Raw genomic sequence first — 10,642 nt, 5'->3', positions numbered from 1 at the left:
GCTCCTCAATTTGGTAGATTCCTCATGAGTGTTGTCCTATATTTTCTTGTGTTCTAAAATACATTTGACACTTTTAAAAATATCATATTTTGAAGATATATTTAATGGAAAATGATGCAAGATTGAACATATACTTGGAATTCCTGATTTAACAGTGCATATAGTCTATAAAATTAGAAATCTGACAGTTTCTGTTGAAAATTTGTCAATGTGAAATTGATGAATCATGTAACAAGTTTCTCCTAAGGTTTTAACTAGAATACTACAAAAATGCAATTGTGAGACTATCTGAATATCTTATTAAAGTGATAGAATTTTATTTCCAAAGAGAAAGCTCTAAACACTTAACAGCATTTAATTGAAATTATTTTTGTTATTGTGCTTAAAACTTGAAGTGGCTGATGATTTTTTTCCCTCCGGAATGTGGATTTATTTGTTTAATTTTTGGGGAAAAAAGTCAATAACACAAATACTCATTTATTTTACTATTATTTCATATATTTAGACTTGATAGCTCCAAGGTATTTTACATCTTTTGTACATATATAACAGTGAACTAAAAGTATTAACATACTTAAGATAATTTTTTTCCTCAATCTTTACCTTTCTTCCTATTAATTGATATATCTCTTACCACACTATGATGAAGAATTTAATTCTCTTCCATTTTAATTGCCAATGGAGTCAGCACAATCAATATTTGCTGAAAAACTTGTAATTAATTTTCTTTTCTATCATGAGTTTTCCAGAGAACAGAAAAAAATTTGCATTGAATTTGGGAGTTCTTATAATACAATTTTCACATGAAAAGAACTTCATTTCTCTTTTTTGTAACACATTATTACGACGTACAAAGCATTCTCTCTTTTAACAATACTTTTGGCTAATTAGTTTCTTTTTTACAGATGCAAAATGCAAGATTCCTATAGAATAGATGCTAGGACTGTCATTCAAATTTAGCTATTTGCCTGTAGGCTATAAAAGTATTTCTTTTGTGCGATATTATTTTGGGGTTCCTTGAGCAATAATAGCAATAATATTACTAATAATATTAGGTATAAGAACTTTAAAAAGGTTGAATAGGAGTGGTTAAGAAAGATGTTGCCTACATATGGATTCCAAGAGAAAGGCAATCACTTTCAAAATTAAGTATGGTGTTAGCTGTAGATATTTGTAGTTTTTCTCTGTCAGTTTGAAGAACTTCCTTCTGTTGAAATTTGTTGAGAATTTTTTAAAAATCATGACTGAATGTTGAATTTTGTCAAATACTTATTTTTCCACCTATTGCCATGGTCTTTTTTTTTTTTTTTTTTTTTGTTACTCTGTTAATATGATGGGTTGCACTGATTTTCAAATGTTGAACTAGCCTTTGTATTCCTGGTATAAATCCTCTTAATTTTAATGTGTTATTGTTTATATATATTATTTCAATTTGTTGGTATTTTCTTGAGAATTCTTACATTTATTTTTATTAATAATATTGATCTTTTTTAAAAAAAAAACAAGATGATCTCTGATGTATCAGGATATGCTGGTCTCATAAAATGAGATGAAAACTGTTGTTTTCTCTTACATTTTCTGGAAGACATTTTTAAGAACTGGCACTAATTATTTTTTAAATGCTTGATATAATTCACTGAGGAGAGCATCTAGGCCTAACATCCCCCCACCCTCCCCTAGAAAGATTTTAGCTACAAATTTAGTACAACTGAGGTTATCTATTTCTTCTTGGGTGAAGATTCAGCTTGCATTTTTCAAAGAATTGATCCATTTCATCTAAGTTGTCAAATTTTGTCAATAGGATTCTCTGCAATATTCCTTCATTATCCTTTAAATTCTATGGAATCTACAGTGATAAATCCTATTTCATTTTGATATAGGCAATTTGTATCTTCTCTCTCTTTTCTTTCTTGGCCAAACTAATTAGACATTTAATCAACTTAATAGATTTTTTTGGTCAAAAAATTGATTTTCTATACTGTTTCTTCATTCTTAATTTTATTGATTTCTGATCCTATATTTATTAATCCTTTCTTTCCATTTGCTTTGGTTTAATTTTCTGTTATCTTGTTATAGTTTCTTGAGATAGATGCTTGCATTATTGACTTGGGATCTATTTTCTCCAAAAAGCATTCATATATTTAGCTCTAATCTTTTAAGTGTATTTCTCAGATTTTGATATATTTGTATTTTCATTTCTATTTTCCCTTGAGACGTTTGCTTTGATCTGTGGATTATGTAGTAGAGCATTGCTTATTTTAAAATATTTTTAGGTCTATCAGATATCCTCCTGCTATTTATTTTATGTTTAATTCTCTTCTTGTCAGAGAACATTGTTTGAGCAATTTTGATTCTTTAAATATGATAATGTTTGTTTTGTGATCTAGATTGTGATCTTAGAGGTAGGTAAGGGTATTGTTAAATCATGTGGATGGATTCTTTGTTGTGTAGAATGGTTTTATGCATTGGAGAATGTCTAGCATCTGAACCTTCTGCCCACTAAATGCCAGTAGTGTACAACAACTTTTTTGAGGGATTTTCAGATTTCTCTCAGAAATGAAAAAGACAGAGAGCACACCTGTGTGGGAGCCGGGGTGGGGGAAATCAGGGAGAAGGGAAAAGGAGAGAAAGAATCTTAAGCAGGGTCCATGCTCAGCCTGAGCCTGACTCAGGTCTGGATCCCACAAGCCTAAGATCATGACTGAAGCCAAAATCAAGAGTTGGACATTTAACCAACTGAGCTGCCCAGGCACCCTTTCATGGGAAATGTTTATTTAAATGACTGTCAGGAGGATCCCTGGGTGGCGCAGCGGTTTGGCGCCTGCCTTTGGCCCAGGGCGCGATCCTGGAGACCCGGGATCGAATCCCACATCAGGCTCCCGGGGCATGGAGCCTGCTTCTCCCTCCGCCTGTGTCTCTGCCTCTCTCTCTCTCTCTCTGACTATCATAAATAAATAAAAAATTAAAAAAAAAAAAAAAAAAAATGACTGTCAGGAGCAAAAATGCCTCCTACTGAAAGTAACTGACTTAAACATAATTATAATTATTTCTTAAATTTGGTATTTGTATTTTAGATATTTTAGATTTGCTTGTTCTCAATCCTATTTTAACCATTGTAAAATGTCATCATTATTCATTCATTTTACCTTTGTCTCTTTGAATTAATTACTTTATGTAGAAAAGTACATTCAGGAAAAAGTACTTATCAGTAAATTGGTATTTCAATTTAGCTTTCTTTCTTTGTGTGTGTGTGAGCACAGTAGTACCAGTTAGCCATTCTTAATACTGGAGATTTAGGGTTTTCTTGCATGATAGTAATCTATATTTGCACACTAATGACAACTTCACATTAGGAAAAAAAATATTTGTAACTTTTACTGTGGTGACATTGATGTACGTTTTTAAATTACTAAAATAATTACTTTTTAGTTTTTGTCTAAGAGAATGCAGCTTGAACAAATGTCTCTTGATTGGCGGTGGTGGGCAAATCGTGAACCATTTGATAATCACTTAATAATGATAGTTTTTGAGGTACCAATTTAGACCAGCTGCACTGGACAGTCTGGTCTCATCATTATTTCTTCTTTGTGAAATAAGCTGTTATTATGGTTCACACAAACACATTTCTGTTTTTTTCATAACTAGAACAGTTCACCTGTGACAATCAACAAGGGAAAAATCTACTATATGAAATTTTTTCCTTTACAGAGAGGACACCTTGATATAAATATTATTATTAATGGATTTAGAAAAGCCATTTCTCTTATTTTACTGTCTGGTAAATGGTGGTTTTATTTTCTTTACTTATACTGAGGACAATGATTTTAAAAGTCAAAAATAGTTCATCCGTTAGGTGGGATAAGTAGGTTTTCACAGCTGATTGTATCAAACTTGCCCTCATAGATTTGGTAATATCTGATTATAACTGATTGATAAAGAGTGATAGGTTTGTTTTGTTTTTGTTTTTTGAACTTTCCCATGTTTTAAACTATAGAGTATTGTGAAAACAGGAGACTTGGTAAATTTAAAAATTGTTTTTCATAAGCTACTTTTTGTACATTTCTTCAACTTCTCTCATAAATCAAATAATCCAAATCAACATGAACTAGATTATCCAGATAAAATGCTTTGCATTTCCAATAAATATCAGCACACTTCACAAAACCAGTTAGTAGTAGTAATATTATTACTATGCACTACCTTATTCTTGAGGGCTTGCTTTGGGCCAGGTGCAATGCTTCATTATCTAATTTAATCTGTTTCCATTTTCACAAGAAAATGTGGGTTGGGGCCATATCTAGCAAATGAAAGACCTAGAAATTGAAACTAGGTCTGACTGTTCCACAAATTTTCATTCTCTAGTACTTCTTTATGATCCTCAAAGAGTAGAAATTCATATAGCTTAGGATATTGAGAGTATGAAGAGAGTGAGTGTCCAAGGAAGTAAAAAGAGGATGCGCAAAGGCATGAAGGGATCCAAGAGCTTTGTTACTGATCTTTGAGGAGATCTGCAAATGATGAGAGGATAAAATTCAAAGTGCACAGTTACTTAACTGTGAGTCTGTGTTGCTCAGTAGCAAACTCAGGATGGATTTTGCTAACAATGTTAAACAGTCTTGCTCAGTCCCTGAGCACCAGGGAATCACTGAATTTTGAGCAGACAAATAATATCCTTATTATGCGCAAAGAAAGTTTCTTTGTTTTTATGGTTAATGTATCATAAGACCATAAAACTGGAAAGAGTATTTATCAGATTGAGTCTGTATTAAAGTTGCTGAATGGTTGAGTGTTGGATTTGGGTCATGGAAATACAGCATCTTTTGGGGTTAATGGGAAAGTAAGATTTAAGAATTATATCATGGTTTCTGGATATTTGTTAATTTCTGTTTGTTTGTCTAGCAAGGCCTTAAGTGCCCTGGGAAAAAATTGGAGAGCACAGCAGTTTGAGGATGTTGGATGCATTTATCTTCGTTATACTTTTTTCATCTTCTGCAGAACTCTGGACTATGGCCAGTTTCTGCATAGAGCTTTCTTTTAAAACTCTCCCCAGTGAGCTCTTCATTGTGTGAAAATCCTGTTTTCCTCTAGGTTTATTCCCCTACTTTTTTTTAAAAAAAAAGAAAATGTTCCCTACTCTCTTCTGTCTTTTCCTGTTTGGGGAAGTCACCAGGAAAACCCTACCTGATACAGGAGCATTCATGGTGTATGTCTGCTTTACAGCACTAGTGAATTCAAATCCTGTTCCCACATTTGCTTGTATTTTGGCTGTTTTCACCATCTAATCACACCTATCAAACCTGTGTATTAGTAGAATGCTTACAAAGGTTTTCCAGCTATTTTCTGAGACATCATTCTTTATTAAGAGGGTAAACTGTCAGTCTTGGCATTATTTTTTAACCTGGTTTGTGTATACTATGCAAAATGTATGTAGTTTCCAGAATCAATGCAGATTTGTCCACCTTTTATACGTGACTCATTTCAATGGGGGTAAGAAGCTGAAGGTAAAATTAGCACTGAAAGTCAAGTCATTTATTTACTCAGGACTACTTTTTCCTATACTTTCTTATACTTCCTTTCCATGGTGCTCTGTTTAGCTTATTTATTCCACTGAACACTATTCTCAAGGAAACCATGGCATTCTCTTCTTGTTTTTGTTCAATCTGAGTCATATGAAATTGACTTCTCAGGCCCCCGGATTTCTTCAGCACTTACTTGGATGACATATCTTGCCATTTAATCATATTCTATTGTTCTTACTTTTCTGTAGGCAACTGATAATCCCATTACTTAATGAGATGATGTTAGGCATCTGAAATGATGGAGTCTCTTCTACTTTTATGCTATTTTAGTAATGATCAAAGGGATCCATTTAATCTCAGAAGGCTTTAGCAAATCAATGCGATGCTAGTGGACTCTAGCCTGAAAAAAAGAGATCTCAAGCATTCTCTATACACAGAATTTTGCTTTCAGATATCTTAATCATAGGTATTATGACTGCCTAAGGTTTGGTCAGTAGATGCCCTGAGAGATTTTAAATTTGTGCTCTTTAAGTGATGCCCTAGTTTGGCTTCTGGTATAACATTCTGTTTTATCTCCTACTTTCTCTCTTACTAATTTTCAGTCTCATTCACAGGATGTTCTTTCTTTACTTGCTTCTTTTATGTATTGCCATGCCCCATGTTCTCCCCTAAGATCTTTTCATCCTGTTCTAATATTCCCCACATTTCTGTGCTTGTTTTCGCCTATGCTTCAAATTCCATCTCTTTCAGGTGATTTTAAAGATTATTTATTTTGCCCATTGCATCTTCAAAAGTTTTGTCCTTTATATCCTGGTACTTGATAACTCCACTAAAAATGTCATAGATATCACTCTACTATTCCTCTTTTTCTTTTCTTGATTACAGATACTTCCTCCATCTCAATCATTTAGGAAATAAACCTGGGAACTATCTTTTAACCTTTATTATGTTTTAGTCCCTGTTCCTACAAGTGCCAGCTTTTGTATTTTTTCACCTTTTGTTCATGTGTTCAGTGTCAACTCCACAACTAATGCTTTAGTTCAGACTCTCATTTTCTCTTCTTTCAACCATTGTCATATTCTCCAACCTAATCCCCCTGCCTCCTAACTTGCTTTTCTCCATTTACCTTTACCATGGCTGCCAGAGTGATTTTTCTAAAAAGCAAGATTACCTTATTACTCCATTGCTTAACAATCTTCAAAGGATTATAGTTTCCTACAAGATGAAGCCCAAACGTCTTTATATAATGCCAGGGCTTCCATGACTGGAGTGCTCCCAGTGCCCAGTTGGGCTTTTTTTTTTTTTTTAACTTTATCTCAAATTTTCCGAAACCAACCTTATCAAAATATCCATAGTTCTTTTCTTTTTTTAAAAAAATATTTTATTTATTTATTCATGAGAGACACACACAGAGAGGCAGAGACACAGGCAGAGGGAGAAGCAGGCTCCTTATGGGGAGCCCAATGTGGGACTCGATGCCGGGGACCCAGTATCAAGCCCTGAACCGAAGGCAGATGCTCAACCACTGAGCCACTCAGGCCTCCCTCAAAATATCTATAGTTCTGCAGGGCACCTTCTTTAATGACTCAGGTGCCTTTTGGGGGTTATTCTTAATTTCCAAAATTACTTTATTTACTGGCCAACAAGTACTCATCTACCAACATTCAACTCATTTGTTACTTTTCCTGAATTCTTCAAATGAAATACTTAATTCTTCCTTCATGACCCCACTACAACATATACATTCTGTCCCTAAAATGTCCTATTACATTTATTTGTTTTTACATCTGTCTCACTTAGTCATGTGAGTTCAGGTATTCAGTCAACAAATGATTAATTAGAATGTCCTTTGATAGGATTAGAGTATTTGAAGATGATAAAACAAACTCTTTGGAATCAAAACCTTATATACAGTTTGCCCTTTCATCCCCTTATTCACAGAATCAACCTTTAGCAAACTTTAGAAACATTATATACATATGCACATGTGTAGCATATATATATGTATATATATATGAAAGATTCAGTAAAATTATGATTACATTAGTAAAAGATTAACTGATTCATTGGTAAGTGATTGCATTTAGTAAGTAAACTAATATCCTCTCAAACTCATATTATATATCTTATTCCTGTGAACTGTGTAAGGTTAATTTTCACCATGAAAGTTTCCTACATTACTTCAATGAGACCTGGAATCACAATCTGGTCCTGCTGTTGCCTAGGCTGTCTGTGTCTAGGTTTATGAGTAGTGGTACCTATTAAGCAGGCTTCCTACACAGACTCAGGGAGATACTTGTATTTAAATTCTAATTCATATTGGGTACATAATACACTTTTGTTGTTGTTGAATTCCCCCAATTTCAAATTATAAAGTAGGTTTTCCAGCCATGTGGCCTGTAACATATTTTTTTTTAACTTTTTGTCTATTTCTTAATCTTATTAGTTGCAATTACTCCTGAAATGAGTAAAAATACCTTTTATTTCTTTTTATCTTTGCTATTATCTAGTACAGTGCCTTATATATCAGAGTTGCTTAAAATAATTTAAAATAATTTATTTGTAGAGTGAATATTTTCCATGTGCTAGCCCCTTCATCTTATAAAATACAAACACCCTCATCCTGCATCTACCCAGACAAGACTGACACATTCAAGGCTCCTGAATATAAGATTGTTTCACTGGATTATGAAAGTATATTATGAACATGTAAAATAAAGGAAGTGCTTGTTCTTATTGCAGGTAGAAATGTAAATAAAAACCTGTTCATAGTAGTTAAAAAATAAAAGAAATGAACCCTAAAATATGCAGAAAAAATTCAATCAGAAAGCATGGGATATACATTTAAGAAACTTCTAAAATGTTATTTAAAAATTATAAAACAAAAATGGAATAAATGAAAAGATACACGCAATTGTTTATTTCAAGATGGTGTGGTAGAAGTTGTTGAAATGTATTATGACCAATTATTAACATTGTCATACGTTCTTGCATTATTCTTTTCTTAATTCTGTATTCTAAAAAGAATTAATATGGAATATGGTATGATGTAAAGTAGTGCATCATGATAGTTGTCAAATAGTAGCTGAACAACAACAGCGTGGAGTTGTAGGGGAAGAGAAGAGCTAACATGGGGGTGGTGGTGAATGGGACTACATGACCCTCAATACTTCTTTCATAAAAAAGGTAATACCATGACCTTATCAGGACAATTGCGACGTAAACTAAAATTCTTTCCTAAAAGTGTATATCATTGAAAACTATGTTTAAATTTCTCAAAGCAAATTGGAAGAATGCAAGGACATTTGTTTTGCAAAGAAATGTCCTGCACACTTTTCTTTCTTTCTTTTTTTTTTTTTTTACTAAACTAATAATTGTCTGGCTTCAGGGAGCAAGTCCCAGGGATAATATTGCATGATTTGGTGTAATACTATTCATCTTTTAGCCATGATATATTTAGTGTCTAAACTTTTACATTTATAGACTAAAATTTTCTTAATCTTTATTCAATTTCTCATTTTAAGTTTTTGATCTAATGAATATCATTTACAGAGAGACAAACCACAACCTATTTCCCACATATTACATATCTCCCATGTATTGTAAGTATAGACACTCTAGGATATTTTCCAAGGATAATTTTGTTTTTAACTTAGAATTAACAAAACCTGTAAGAATATGATGAAAAATAAAATTAAAAATTAATTAATAAAATAAAAATAAAAATAAAATAAAATAAAAAAAAACTAAAATAAATCCTTAGGATGGGGTAGTTTCCTTTTCTCTTAGCTTAGATGCAGACTGTTCAGTCGAGCAGTTTGGTTTCACTTCATGAGAAAGCCGAGTAGTCTCTCGGCACATCCATGCTTTAAAGAAGCACCACTGTCCCCAGGTTCTAATGCAGCACTTTAACAGCATCTTGAAAGCCTAATGAACCTCAAGCATATTCATACAGTTTAAAAGAAGTCCCATGAATCCTCTTACACTGTTTATGCAGCACACATTTTTAAAAGGAAGACATTTTTAGTGCATGCAACTCTCTGTCTTCCATAGGATCCATACTCTAATGGGATAGAACTGGGTGAGAAAGGGCTCCCTCCTTCCCCAACCCCATGCTCCATTTCGAAGCAACACCACGAAGATTGTTTAGCAAATATATTTTTTAAAGATTTTATGTATTTATTCATGAGAGACAAAGAGAGGCAGAGACATAGGCAGAGGGAGAAACAGGCCCCCTGTGGGAACCCCCATGCAGGACTCCATCCCAGGACCCCAGGATTTGGACCTGAGCCAAAGGCAGATGCTCACCACAGAACCACCCAGGTGTCCCTGTTTTGTAAATATTTTTAAGTGCCCTTCCATGAGCATGGACTATAAGGTGTTTTTTTTTTTTTTCCTCCTTACTGCTAAATAACACCACAACTGCCTACTGGTGCTCCTATTTCTACTACTATTACCATCACTACTACTACTGAAGCACTCTGTGTTTCTGACAACACGGAACAACACCGTAATTATCATTTTAAAAGACCAGTAAACTGAGACAAAGAGGTTAAGTATGGCAAATAGAAAAATTACAAAAAATCGGTATATAGCCTCTCTTTAAATCAAGAGAAAAATCAGAAAACATGATACAGAGATTTACCCTTAACTTTTGTTCTTCATTCAAATTTTTCATTATTATTATAAATACCAATGTAATACCAGCTTGTTTCTTGGTTTAAAATGCATTTAGTTTTCCTGATGTGTTGTTTTGTGTATTACCATCCTAACAGTGGCAGCAGTGTACCTTGTGCTATGCAAAATATTTTGTCCCATTTAAGTCAAGATGAACTTCCCTCCCACCTCAGAAATTAAAGTTCTTTAAAATAGTCTGGATCAGTAAAAATAAACTCTTATTAAATATTGTTTCAAAATAATTATCTATTTTAATACTTATAAATACTATGTTCTGGTTTAAAAAAAAAAGAAGTGCATTTTCCTAGGACTTAGAAATCATTAATTACTGCTATGCACTTCACTTTGGTACAAAATCTTTTGTACCCAAAATCTTTTTTTTTCTTAACTAAAAACAATGTCACAAAAGCATTTAAAGAAATCTAGTAGGAAAGTGGTTAAGGTTT

The sequence above is a fragment of the Vulpes lagopus genome, chromosome 11, assembly GCF_018345385.1.
Source record: "Vulpes lagopus strain Blue_001 chromosome 11, ASM1834538v1, whole genome shotgun sequence".
Classification (NCBI taxonomy): domain Eukaryota; kingdom Metazoa; phylum Chordata; class Mammalia; order Carnivora; family Canidae; genus Vulpes; species Vulpes lagopus.
Note: the sequence above shows the minus strand (reverse complement) of the source record.